The 14606-nt window shown below is 46.4% G+C and overlaps 1 protein-coding gene across 1 annotated transcript in view; it reads left to right on the forward strand.

Moving 5' to 3' along the window:
- LOC149364602 (uncharacterized) overlaps positions 1-14606 on the forward strand; it is a 267785-nt gene that overhangs the window by 107162 nt on the left and 146017 nt on the right. The window lies entirely within an intron of this gene.

The following is a 14606-nucleotide window of genomic DNA, read 5'->3' on the forward strand; positions in this document are numbered from 1 at the left end:
CAGTGGTTATGGCGCTCGGCTACTGACCCGAAAGACACGGGTTCTATACCGGCCGCGGAGGTGGTATTTCGATGGAGGCTAAATGATAGAGGCCCGTGTGCTGTGCGATGTCAGTGCATGTTAAAAAACCCCAGGCGGTCTTATCCGGAGCCCTCCACTACGGTGTCCCGCATAGTCTTGAGTCGATTTGAGACGTTAAAGCCATAATACATTAAAAAAAAATTCTCTAATGATCCAAAAATATCCTTTCATAAAGTTCTTGCTTTTGTCGTCTGCGTGCGCAGCTGCCAGGTTGTTTGACGGGAAGTCGTACGTTGCTGCCGTCTTGAAAAGTGAAGACCGAGTATGCGTTTAATTTTCTTCTTTTTTTCCCCGGTTCAATTCTGTATTTTATTTGCTCTTACACGGCGCGGAGGCCAAGTGGCTTTGGCGAACCAACGTTGCGGGTTCTGTGCGATCTCTGGGTATGTTAAAGAGCCTCAGGTGGTCTAATTTACTTCGGAGCTCTCCACTACGGCGTCCCTCACATAGCCATACGTATAGCTTCAGGACGTCAAACCCCACAGTTTACAATTTTATTTGTTTTTTGAGAAGAGCAGACGTCAAAAAAAAAAAAAAAAATCACAGGGCACCTAATTCCATTATGTGTTGACAGTGTGACAGCATTAGCAGTTATTGCCTTTACCGGAAATGACGTCCATCTAGGTCTGGTGACGTCAATTTCCTACAGCCAGTGTGAGCGCTATGATCTGGTGACGTCACTTTCTTCCAGGCAATGGATGAATTTGATGACGGTCGATACATTTTGAAGTTCAGAAGAATCGATTGGTGGGCGAGTTGGTACATGACTAGATGATACAAAGCGCAAAAGGGACAGGACAAACGAAGAAACAACACGGCCCCCTGGGGCTTCTAATGTCCCATGCACTACTTTGGATAACGGCTTGACGGTACTTCACGCCAGTCCCGCTTTTTCAGCGGCTTGGAATCAATTGGAACTAATCTGGCTGACATACCTAGAAGTAAGAATTTTGCCTCTCGCAAGTCAAGGATATCGTCCTCGAAGAAAGCGATGTGCTCGTGTCCTTTGATGTATGTTCCCTGTTCACAAGTGTCCCGGTCGATCTTGCTGTGGAAACCTGCAAGGAGCTCCTAAAAAGCGACCCCTCCTTTCCCGATCGCACGCCGTTGAACGTCAGCGAGATCAGCGAATTGCTTCATTTCTGCTTAGCCAATACGTATTTTACTTACAACGGCACAGTGTACAAGCAGATCTTCGGAACCGCAATGGGAGCGTCAATTTCAGTCACGGCTGCCAACCGACAATGGAGTCTATTGAACAGAAAGCCCTGAACTCGTTCACTCATCGTCCAAAGGTGTTTCTGAGGTATGTTGATGACTGCTTTTGCATTTTAAACAAGCAGCATATTCACAGCTTCCTTGAACACCTGAATGCCGTAGAGCCATCCATAAATTTCGCTTTGGAAGAGGAAGCGAACGGCATGATCCCGTTCTTGGATGTGCTCGTCAAACGTGATGCGCATCGGTTAGCCTTCAGCGTCTTCCGAAAAGCAACGCACACGGGGAGATACCTGGATTTTGATTCCGCTCATCCTACGGCTCACAAGCGTTCAGTGGTTGCGTCACTTGTCAACCGTGCTAAAAATATCTGTTCCGACCCGGTCAGCCTTGGCAACGAGATGAAGCTTATACAGCACGATCTTGAGCGAAACGGCTACCCTAGGAATTTTAACAGCAAAGTCACCAAGAAAGCCACCTACACACGAGGAGCACAACAGCTGACAAAAAAGATAAAATGTGCTGCGATTCCCTACGTGCGTCAGATCAGCGAGGCCCTTTCTAGGATTTTCCGTAAACACGGAGTGCACATTGCACACGTGCCAACCAGCAAACTGCGAGCCGATGTGGTCAACGTGAAGGACCCGCTACCACTGCCAAGTTCCCTGGCGTTGTTTATCGGATACCTTGCAGCGACTCATGATATTGTTCACAGCGCAACAAGAACGGGAAAAACGAAAGACGATAGAGTAACACAAACAAGCGCTGACTATCAACTAGTTTTTATTGCAGAAAAGAAGGGGTATATATAGAAACACTTATCAGGCACACAGACGTTTTCTGGAAGGCACGTGGGAGTTCAGATACCTTAACTCCCTCTCGGATAAGGCAATCGAAGGGCTGCTGATACATAGACTGCCTTTTTGATGAATATAAAAGGCCTCCATGATCTCTCGTGTTACCTTATCGCCGTGTCGGAACAGGATGCGCGTGTTACTATAATCCGGTACGCATTTGCACTCCTTGCACATAAACGTAGACTGTGCAAGGGGGTCACCTCTTGCCCTCCTTTCAGCATGATCTTTCATATGCTCGCATTGGCAGTTCCTGCAATGGGCGCCTGTGTGGGAAAGGGGTTCATTTTTTCTAGTATTTTCATGTTCCAACAGGCGCTTATTCACACACCTGCCGGTTTGGCCGATGTACATAGCCCCGCATGAAAAGGGAACCTGGTAAACCACCCCTACTTCGCAGGGTACCGCCGGGGACAAATGCCGCACCTGGCAGGCATCCCTCTTGCCTTCTAGCCTCTGGCTGATCTGCTTGCACATCGTGCTTAGCTTCCTGGGCGCAGAAAAGACGACGTCAATGTCGTATCTGCCTGCAACTTTCTTCAGCCCATGTGATAAGCAGTGTGCATATGGGACCACAGCCGGCCTTTTCCTCTTTTTGCCTTCTTTCGGCTGAACGCCATTCTTGAGCTGCCTGAGAAGCTTTTCCGCTGTTCTAGAAATGAGTTGTTTAGGGTACCCATTCACACGCAACCTGCTTGCTTGCGCCAAAATGCTCTCTCTAGAACAACGGAATTTCTAGAACAGCGGAAAAGCTTCTCAGGCAGCTCAAGAATGGCGTTCAGCCGAAAGAAGGCAAAAAGAGGAAAAGGCCGGCTGTGGTCCCATATGCACACTGCTTATCACATGGGCTGAAGAAAGTTGCAGGCAGATACGACATTGACGTCGTCTTTTCTGCGCCCAGGAAGCTAAGCACGATGTGCAAGCAGATCAGCCAGAGGCTAGAAGGCAAGAGGGATGCCTGCCAGGTGCGGCATTTGTCCCCGGCGGTACCCTGCGAAGTAGGGGTGGTTTACCAGGTTCCCTTTTCATGCGGGGCTATGTACATCGGCCAAACCGGCAGGTGTGTGAATAAGCGCCTGTTGGAGCATGAAAATACTAGAAAAAATGAACCCCTTTCCCACACAGGCGCCCATTGCAGGAACTGCCAATGCGAGCATATGAAAGATCATGCTGAAAGGAGGGCAAGAGGTGACCCCCTTGCACAGTCTACGTTTATGTGCAAGGAGTGCAAATGCGTACCGGATTATAGTAACACGCGCATCCTGTTCCGACACGGCGATAAGGTAACACGAGAGATCATGGAGGCCTTTTATATTCATCAAAAAGGCAGTCTATGTATCAGCAGCCCTTCGATTGCCTTATCCGAGAGGGAGTTAAGGTATCTGAACTCCCACGTGCCTTCCAGAAAACGTCTGTGTGCCTGATAAGTGTTTCTATATATACCCCTTCTTTTCTGCAATAAAAACTAGTTGATAGTCAGCGCTTGTTTGTGTTACTCTATCGTCTTTCGTTTTTCCCGTTCTTGTTGCGCTGTGAACAATATCATGAATACTTACCAACTCGCCCAGATTTCTGCTTTGCAGCGACTGCCCCTCCGTCTACATTGGGGAAACCGGGAACTTCCAGCGGCGCATGAAGGAGCACCAGGGCGACGTCAGAAACAAGCGCGCAGCAAAAAATGCAGTTGCAGAGCACGTGCTGTCCACTGGCCACGAGATAGGCTGGGATGAGGTGGAAATCTTGGCGACGGAAAGAAACCTATCTGAAAGACTGCATCTGGAATCCCTAATCATCCAGACAACGGCCAACAGGCTAAACAAGAATCAGGGCACGCTACATCATATTTACGTGAAAAGATTGCTGAAGATTCTGAAGCGTATATAACCATCCCTTCTTCTGTGACAGCCTTATTGTGAACAAGGGCCCCGTATGGGACCCGAAACGTCATTTTCATCTTTCGACTTGGTCAGTGACCCAATTTTCATTTGTGAATAAATCATACTTCGCCCTGACCATACGGTGTTCCGTCGAACCTTGGACTATAAAGATAAAAAAGAGCACGGCTAGGCTTGCATTTGCTGAACTATGCGCCTTCTAAGCCATGCACAGAAAAAATAGGTGAAGCTACTACCAAGTTCGAGCGATTCGTTCCTTATTAAGAATGAACATAATTGCACATCATTAGATTGAGATGCGAAATGGAATTACAAGTCTTGGAAAAGACGTGTGTTGAGTTGGGGACTTCACACATCTGTGCGAATCGAATATGAGGAGAATCGTCGGCACGCTTCTGACAGGAAGTGTACTGCGTATTGAAATATGCAGTGCATGCTTCCTGCTTCTGAATATTGCATGCGCCTCAACGACAGCGAAGCAATAAATAAAGCAGATGATGACAGCGCTAGAAGGCACATGTGGACTGTGTGCAGAAAAAAAAAAACGCTCGTCATTTCTGTCTGCTTTTTTGGAAACAAATGACGATGGACGGACGACAGCTCGCAGAGACATCAGAGCGTGAGTAGAGATAAAGAATATGGCGTCCGGCGCAAAATATAAGGTTATAACACACGAAAAGGACGAGCGTCAGGAATACACCTGTCGGCATAGCGCACTACGCAATTTAATTTACACACCTACGTGTCGTCCATTGTAAGAAAAAAAACTGACATGGGGATTTAAGTTCGTCCACTGAGTCCACATCGTGCAGGAGCGCCTGCCTGTGGACAGCCTCCGGTTGTGCGATAAATTAATCACTTGGCTGAAAGCTGCTATCGTTCATGAGAGTTGGGGCGCCGAGGACTCGACGTCGGCTATTTTCGGAGAAGATATTTGAAAAAAAGAAAGTAAGAAGTAGGCCAAGACAAGCGTCTAACTTCTGTGGAAAGGCTAATTGACAAAAATCCATGCACATTGACATGTATAACGCGGTGAGTCCATATTAAGTGTTAGAAGTTTTGCACATAGCTTTCCTTATGAAGTAAAGGAATCTTTCTTGAACAGAAAAGTAACACGGATAAGTTCCAAAATGTTTGACTGGTGTCTTTGTGGTTTGTAGCTTTTATCCTTCACAGTTTTCTGAACTATTGAACTTTCGTATTTAGTTCAACGCTCTTATCGTCATACCTCGAAGGAACTTTACTGTCGCCATTGGTGCGCCACCTTTTGCTTGCTTCTGTCTGCGTAATTACCTGCCGAACGAAGTAAAAAAGAAAGAAAAAAAAAGCAGGTACCGTGTTCAGAGGAGGTGCCGTCCAGAGAATTCAAAGGCAGGAGGAGCAGTATGCTGACGCGCAACGATGCGCATGGCACTAAAACCTTCACACATGGACGCAGTAACACCTGCTGAATTTCACAAGGTAGCACATGTCCGAAGTTCTACGCGATGATATTTTCCCTTTATACTTATGACTCCACTTGTATAGCCATGGATCACTATGATTGTGCTGCCTATTGGCTGTATGTGCTTGCTGAGGAAGGAAGAGCAAAAAATGCTGATACATGCGCAATGCTGAGTGAAAGTGCTGCAAAAACGAATTTCCACCATTTGCCCTTTGAAAACCATGTATTCTATCGAGACAAATTGGTAAATTGGTATTTGAGGAAAGGAAATGGCGCAGTATCTGTCTCACATGTCTCGGCGGACACCTGAACCGCGCGTAAGGGAAGGGAGGAAGGTGGGAGTGAAAGAAGAACGAGAGAAAGAGGTGCCGTAGTGGAGGTCTACGGAATGATATCGGCCACCTGGGGATCTTTAACGTGCACTGACATCGCACAGCACACGGGCGCCTCTTGCGTTTCGCCTCCATCGAAACGCAGCCGCCGCGGTCGGGTTCGAACCCGGGTACTCCGGCTCAGTAGACGAGCGCCTTAACCACTGAGCTATTGAGGCGGGTTATTCTATTGAGACTATCATCTTCTTTAGCCACCGCTTCGTCGTCTTGGATTACCGCATGGATAACCTTTCGTACTATCTGCGCGGTCGTGCACGTGCAGAGTATACTGTACATGAACAAGTATACAGCGTACGCTTGCAAATACAAGAGCGGTGTTTAGTTGTCATCGAAGTGAGCTAGAATATGCATTCTTATCCAGGCGAACCCAATAGTGAGGCATGAAAAATAGGGCCTACATAACTTATAATAAATTTCTGCATTAAAAAATACTAGAGAGCTTTTTTTTTAATCATAAAACAAATCCCGTCCGCTCCTTTTTCAGCAACCATTCGTTCAGAGAATTTTTGCAGTAGCCTGATGAAAACCTTACTCCGAAGTTTATAAACAAGATAACAGCAGTCTTGAAAGATTCTGCTCGGTCGTTTTTGAGCAATGGCGCACCGAGTTCTCTTGTCTTACGGAAGTATTCGCGATCGACGTGGCGCAAGTGAAATCAATCTCATGGCTCCTGAAACCTTGGCAGTCAACATCTTTCCGTCACTAATGCGTTGTCCTTTGGATTATCCGTCCGTGCCTCATTTGGCGACGACACTGCAAGCAAAGTTTTCTCACCACTGAGAATATCGCCTTCGTCTCGAATTTTGTTTCGCTGCAATCCTATATATTAACCACTATGTTTCGCGTAACGTGACACGAATTTTAGTATCCGCTTTACTCTACAGTCAAATACAGTTTAAGACTGCAATGAAGCTCCACCCACATTCGGGACCGCCGTACAGAATTCTTCCACGAGAAAAAAGTAGTCCGTTGTTAAAATTTAAGTTTTCTTTTTACCTAATCAAAAAGCTAATTACAAGAAAAATTATAAGCTGTAGAATTCTTAAACCTGGCTTGTTTAATAAAGTAAAACATTAAAAAGCTGACTTCGTTTGCTGTTACGATTAGCTAGCGGAATAATACAGGATGGCTCGGACCGTGACCCAGTGTTAACAACTGATTTTTTTTTTTTTTTCAAGTTGTATCCTACTATAGCGTACAGCTTTGTTTCCGCCGTGGTTGGCGCGGAGAAAAGTCAGGCGACATTTCTCCGCAAGGTCAGTCCGCAAAAGCGGAGAAGTGTGCGACGTGCCGTGCGCTTCATCCGTTCGGGGTCACGGACGTGACCTTCTACAACAAATCAAAGCAAAGGTTCCTTATCTCAAGGAGTGTTCGTCGATGCTCCAGTATATTATCGACGCCGGCCTATTGTACTACAACGCCCTCATCTTCCAGCACCCCGGCCCACTTTCTCTTTACGATGGCACCATACAGATACTGTGGAAAGGTCAGCGGCATTCATTCTCTGTTTCCTCGGCAGCGTGTGTGTATGTGGGATATATATATATATATATATATATATATATATATATATATATATATATATATATATATATATATATATATATATATATATATAAACACACGTGCAGCCAGCGGCCAGATTTACGACAAGAGCGGGCAGCTCATGCCGTATGGGGCCGATGATAGCCAGCCAGCGGCTCTAGCCTGTTGGCCTGTCAGCCGACAACGGAGCCGAGATAACGTGTGAGGAAACAGACGCCCGTCATGTCTGACGCTGGGACGCGTGCAAGAAAGATGACGAAGAAAAAACGATCTCGTTAACCTTTCGCTACATAATTCGCATCTGTTTTCTGAAGCATAGGCTTTTGTTTGTATACTGATTTTCTGTTCGTTAGCCTTTCTTTCTTTCTTTCTTTCTTTCTTTCTTTCTTTCTTTCTTTCTTTCTTTCTTTCTTTCTTTCTTTCTTTCTTTCTTTCTTTCTTTCTTTCTTTCTTTCTTTCTTTCTTTCTTTCTTTCTTCCTTTCTTTCTTTCTTTCTTTCTTTCTTTCCTTCTTTCTTTCTTTCTTTCTTTCTTTCTTTATTTATTTCTTTCTTTCTTTCTTTCTTTCTTTCTTTCTTTCTTTCTTTCTTTCTTTCTTTCTTTCTTTCTTCCCTTCTTTCTTTCTTTCTTCCCTTCTTTCTTTCTTTCTTTCCTCCTCTCTCTCTCTCTTTCTTTTTTTTTCTTTCTCTTTCTCTATCTTTCTTTCTTTCTCCGTCTCTATCTTTCTTTACTTCTTTCTCTTTCTTTCCGCGTTCCCGCCCGCATCATGCTTTGCACAACCTACAAGTTACAACCCCTTACCCCTTCTCAAGTCTAGTTAAGTTAGGCCCGTCGCTGATTGCACCTATTAAAAAAGAAAAGAAAAAAATGGTATACGCTAAGCTCTTTATCGATTTGAGCACGGCGCCTAACCGTTGCCCGTCGGCTTCTATCCAGCATGACAGCAGGCTAGAAAGAGAAGGGAGAGAGAGCTGTTTAACGAAAGACCAGAATTTAGCCCAGCGTGTTTAACCACGGCCTCCATTCTAAAGGAGGCAATGCTTTAACGCTCTGAAGAGGAATGCTGCGGAAAATGGTTACAGAAAAAAAAATAACTAAAAGGAAAACTTGTCCGCATCCAACTTTTAGGACCACATTTCAAAGGGGCACTGTGATATAAAAACACTGAATTTTTAACCCGGTAGCGTTCTGAGGGCCATGAATTCGAAAACTGTTCGGCGGCGTCAGCGTCGCCGGCGTCTTTGTGAAGCCTCCACCTGCGAACCGCGTGGCAAATGTTTTTTGGGGAAAACGGCGGACAAAGAATTAATCAGCAAAAATGAAAATAATTATAAGAAAATGAGTCGAACAACAACAGGCCTACGTACTAAACAGACAGCCATCCAAACAACTACCTGTGCAAAAATGAAGCTTACGGGAGCTAATCCTTCTCCCATTGCTTGGGAAGAGCAACCTCCATGGACCTCACAAGTACCATCGGTGACTGGGCTTAGAACAACAGCCTCCTGCTGGTGCAATGGCGCATCACTTAACCGCTGCGCCCTGCGGCGGTAACGGTATGAGGACTGGCCACGATCTATACACATTTTGCGTAGTTGCATAGTCCGAATTGGATTAGATTGGCGAGTTAAAGAAGTACGCTATCCAATTTCCTCCACATAAATCCAATTAATCGCCCATAATTTTCCAAAACTCCACTGCCTCGAAAATAGGTAGCCTCTTCATGCACTTCGTTCGTTGATTCCATTATTATCAGGAAAAAAAGGGAGAGGACTCGGTTCGCCATTCACTGGTCACTCCCCGTACCGCTCTCAGCGTGGCATATAAGCGCGTTAACTTTTCAGCGCCGCTAAGCTCGTTGCGTGCGGAGCGAATCCTCTTCACGGCTTGGTCACTCACGGCACAGTGACCGCGTCTGGTCAGCTGCGCAGTGCCGGACAGACCCTTTGGCGCTGGACCCCCAACGTATACATCGCCCCAGTGTGTACCGACGCGTCTTCAGAGTAATCGAATCTCCCCCACCCTCCCTCTTTCCGTCCTCCTCTCAGCCAGCGAGTCCGTCCATCGCATCCGTCATTCGATTAACCCGGCCCGTTGCCCGATGGCATCGGGGCGAGTAGCGCGTGATATAACGAGCCTTGACACGAGAGGCCCCGTAATTAGCGCAAGGCGCCAGACGGAAAAGCCCCTAACGTGAGGAACGAACACCAGAGAGGCTCGTATACAGCGCGTTCGTTGTTAGGCTGTGTTCGAGAGGCGCGCGCAGCGAGACCTGTGAGTCTCTCCGCGTGTTTGTGCGCCTCGAACAACGAGGACTCTCTCGTTCGCGGGGCTTCGGAGAACTTTCTCCAATTCTGTAATTGCCCTCGAACTGCGTGTGTGGTGGTCGCGGACTGGTCGTGCACTGCGTTGCGACACTGTGTTCGCTCGGACGGTCATCGTGGGCAGCGTGGTGCTGCGGAGGTTTGGGAACGAGACGCATCGCGTTGTGATCATGTGATCGGGCGTGGCTTGCGTAACTTGGTGCGAATGAAACCACTGGGGTGTAGTCCGTTGCCGGGATTCGTTCTATAAAAACGGGTACCGTATGAAATTGGAGAAAGGTTGCTTCATCTTGCATCACCAAAGCCGCTTATAAATGCGCACATTTCGGAGTTCAAAGCAGAGCTATAGCGCTCAGCGTAGGCTTGTGTCACGTTCCGCCCGTACTTGTTCGTTATTCGTAATTAAGGAAATTGACTAATTTGTGCGCGGTGCCCAGATTCGCAATTACGTCGCGGTATTCCTCTCTGTGCTGTGTCGTATAGCGGAACAGGTGGCGTAATTTAGCCTTGAGTGGTGTTAAAGAACGTGGCATATGCTACAAAAGACTGTGCTAATGGAACCTTCTTAGAGGCTCACTGATTACAAATACAAGTTCGTGTTGAAGCGATCGGGTAGAGAGTTATAATCACGAAAGAGACAGGTGTCGCCATCGCCGGTTTATTTCGCAAGTAAAATTCGTGCGTCGACACCAACTTTGGGTGCGGATCCCCGGAGGCTACGCTAAACCCCCATTCACTCTAAAACGGTGGCAACCCGTCCTTTTCGGTAAGGATGTCACGAGTTTGAATCGACTGGAAGGAAAATTTTTAAATTCAGTTATGAGTCTTTTGCTCTCGGAAAAACGTCAACGTAGCTCGATAGAGCCTGTGAATTATTTTTAATGAAAATAATAATTGAATGGAGTTCTCCTCAGTGCCCTTTTGATGTCCTCAGAAGTATTCGAAAAAATGGCCGTTGAAGTTTGTTGTATATTTTGTATTATGGTGCTACAAAGATAGGGTGAAAACAACGTAATGATTATTACGTGTGTGCCGCCAGTTGTGGGGGACTTTTCGACGGTCACAAAAGGCTCGGCCCAACTTCTAACAGTGTGTCAAGTATATTAGCGGTGGCCCATCATTCGTGAGCCGTACACCTCATGCTTGCAAATGAGCCTGACGTATGGCACGTTTTTCAGTATGAGCGTTTTCCCCCCTTTAAATGAGCGCACGGTGCTTTGTGAAAATTATTGTTTGCGTTGGTTTTCGCACAGTCGATGTTTTATTTGAGTAAATACTATTTCATGGCATACTTGTCAAAACGGAATTAGCGAGTTTTCAATTCATCTACAGCAGGAATATAAGTTCCTTCTCGATGCCTATATAACTATTACTCCTTCGTGATGCCTGTATAGCCTGGGAAAGAAATAGCCAGGGCGCAGATTTCACGTTTGACAAGCTGTGCGTGACTGCAGGCACGGAAGTGCTATGCAGACAAGTAAGCAGAGGCACAAGAAAATGAGCGACAACAACAACAACAAAAAAAAAACTGCACTTAACTTATCGCGTGACTTGTGAACTAACTCCATCAGCAGAGTGTGTAGCCTCGCATCAGTCGCTATATAAAATAATCTCGAAGTGAGCGGGGGACGACGGGGTGGCGGGTAGGTTTCGCCACTCGACGCACAACGCAGCTCCTTTTCAAAGGCACTCACTGGCATGATCGATGCGCAAAAATCTTTAAGGTTCCCGCGTCTTGGTAACCTGCAATTACACGTTCGCCCGCTCTATTGCTTTTGTAAAACAGGTTCTCATCTGTCGTCTTGTCGTATCTCTTGCCGCAAAGTCTACGAATGGTGCGCACCGTTATCGGACTGTGCGTTCAGCTCAGAAATTCCTCATTAGGCTCAGTCTTGCAAAACTTTTTTTTTTTAATTGTATTTTATCTTCTGTAGGATATCACCAGGGCTGTTATTGACGGACTCGAGCGAACGGGTATGCGAAACTCGGAGGAGAAGCATGAGTGGTAGCGCCAGCGACACGAAGGGTCTCCGCGTTCATTTTATTTTTATTTTTTTGCTCTCTTAATTCTCAAACACTTTCTCATGACCTTTCGTTCATCTCAGGGGAGGTCTGCGCCGCTTTATTTATTTTTTTATTACTTTTTTTCGGCATGTGTCGTGTCCCAAGACGATAACGAACGGCGCACATATACGTATTCATCTGCTGATTGCTTTTTCTTTTTTTTTTTGCTGTTTCTTAGGAACACATCGGTGGACACATCCTTTACAGAAATTTGTTTAGACGGTCTATAGACCCTGCATAGACTTGTTTATAAGGTCTATAGGGTTTCTATAGGCTAATCATATAGACTAGTCATTGACAATCCGAATTTTATAGACAGTCTATAGACAGTCTGTAGATTTAGGGTCATACAGTTTTTTCTATAGACTATGAATAGACGAAAATAAATATTTGTAGGAAGGCAATAGAGTCTATGAGAAGTCTATAGACAGTCTGCGGACCATTTTTGTAAGGGATCGATGCGCGCACGCGCGCGCATACATCAACGCAGGCGCGCACTCAAGTAGAACGCAGCGTTTAATACAGAAGTGCGTTACCCAAGCGCTTTTCCTATTCGGATGCGATTTGTTGTGGCTCTTTCATACAGCCGCCGCAGATTGCAATTCCCTTTTATACTTTGACATGCATCGCTGGGCGGCGGTTGGAAATTCACTTCGCCCTACTTGCTCACCTCTGAGCTTCATTTCTGTGCATGATTGAATTGTTTATTTTTCTTCTTTTTTTTTTGCATCGCAGTTACCACACGAAAACCGCAACTGATTGCATCGGGTGCAGTAGAGTTTTATGCGCGTCTGTTGCTGACGGAAAGTAAATATAAAGCAGCGGTTGCGCGTGCCTAGAACGGATTGCAGTCAACACCGCTTCCTTTCTCTTGGAATGTTTCCCGAGATCCATTTTTTTTTTTTCGCTTCAGAGGCGAAAGTTGGTTCTCTTACGGTTCGCCTGCTGAACTGAATTGATGTTTGATATCTCACCTTACAAAAGCAACTTGGCTGTCGCGATGAAGGTACCACAATGTTTTTGAACGCACGGTGACTCTCCGTAAGAACTTGCCTTTATTTTTTTACTTCATCGTTTAAGAACGTTGTCTCCGGTCTCGCGAATCGAAACGAGTCTTCGCGCTCTGTTTCTCGCGAAGAATGGCGAATCCGGCCGTTGTAATCCGCAACGGGACCGCTCAATTACTGCTGCCTGTTCTGGTCTAGTTCTCGTTGCGTGTGAATCAAGGGAGCTCTTTTAGCCTTACCTTTTCCGATGGCATTTGCTCGTTTTGTCACTGCTGTCACTTCCGGCGTGCATCAAAGCGCGAAGGAGCACATCCAGGAGCGTTGGTCTGTTGGACCGACGTCGCTTCCTTGGGAAGAACGAAATTGTGTACAAGAAAGAATGGAATGGATGCTGGAGAGATGAAAAAGAATGAAGCCGCCGTGGCTCAGTGGTTATAGTGCTTGGCTGCTGAGCCGAAGGACGTGGGTTCGATCCCGGCCGTGGCGCTCGCATTTCGATAGAAGAGAAATATTTGTGGCTTGTATGCTGTGCGATGTCAGTGCACCTTAAAGAACCCTACAGGTGGTCTAAAATTTCCGGAACCCCGCATTATACGGCGTCCCTGATAGAGTCACTCGATTTTCCAGTGACTCTACATTATACGGCGTCTCTGGTAGCCAGAGTCGCGTTGGGACGTTAAACCCCATAAAACCAAACCAAATAAAAAAGAAATGCTGCGGAAGCTTGTAGTTTCTTAAACAGCCTGTTGTAACTTGCTAGTTAGATGAAGGCGCACGCGGATTAGCTCGAACTGAGTAATGGGCCGGATCTCTGAGCTTGCCGGTAGAGCCGCCGCGGAGACCACAACAGCCGTCGTAGTGGTCGCTGTTTCAACTTAAATATACACTGACCGCAGCTCCATCCAGTTACTTTTCTAAGTAAGAGTTGACTCTCTGGTCTTTTTTGGCTATGTTTACATTTGTGTCCAGTACTAAAAGATGCATTTGTGGCGGAAAAAATTGATTTTACAAAATTTTCCCTCCACTTGGTAGTGGGACGTTTACGCCGAAATGGACTGGTTGTCCTCGTTTATAAGTAAATGGCTGTGTAGCATAGCCTCTGAGATCCGCTCCCAAAAACCTACGTCGTCGCACGCATTTTGCTTTCGAAATCGGCCGCTGATGGCAACACCTGTATTTGGTTTCTTGGTCCTTTCTATCTTATAAAAGCTGCGTTCTCTCTGGGAGTGGTCTGTATGTGATGAGAACGCGGTACCATACAAGCCAAATTCACTCTGTCCTCAGTGTCCCATTAAACGACCTGCTCACTCGACTCACCCCTCATTTAACACGGCTTTGCCTCCTTACTTCCACCCTGCCGCGGTGGTTCAGTGGTTACCGCGCTCGGCTTATCGAACCCGAAAGACGCGGGTTCGATCCCGGGCGCTGCGGCCGAATTTCGATGAAGGCGAAGTTCTAGAGGTCCGTGTGCTGTGCGATGTCAGCGCGCTTTAAAGAACCCCAGGTGGTCGAAATTTCCGGAACCCTTCACTACGACGTTCCCCGTAGCCTGAGTTGCTTCGGGACGTTACACCCCAATAAACCAATGAACGAGCCTCCTTACTTCCTTACTCTCCTTGACCCACGTCCTTTTTAACTCGGCGTTTTGTCTTTTTCACCTTTCTCTTCTTATTCTTTCCTTTTCCCCAGTGCTGGGCAGCAAACCGCTACTTCCTTTTGGATAATCTCCCGCCTTTTATTTCACACCTTCTCTCTCCCTCCTCAGATGTATCTCCTCGGCATC

This window comes from Amblyomma mixtum, chromosome 2 (assembly GCF_055824585.1).
Source record: "Amblyomma mixtum isolate Tamu chromosome 2, ASM5582458v1, whole genome shotgun sequence".
In the NCBI taxonomy this organism is placed as follows: Eukaryota; Metazoa; Arthropoda; class Arachnida; order Ixodida; family Ixodidae; genus Amblyomma; species Amblyomma mixtum.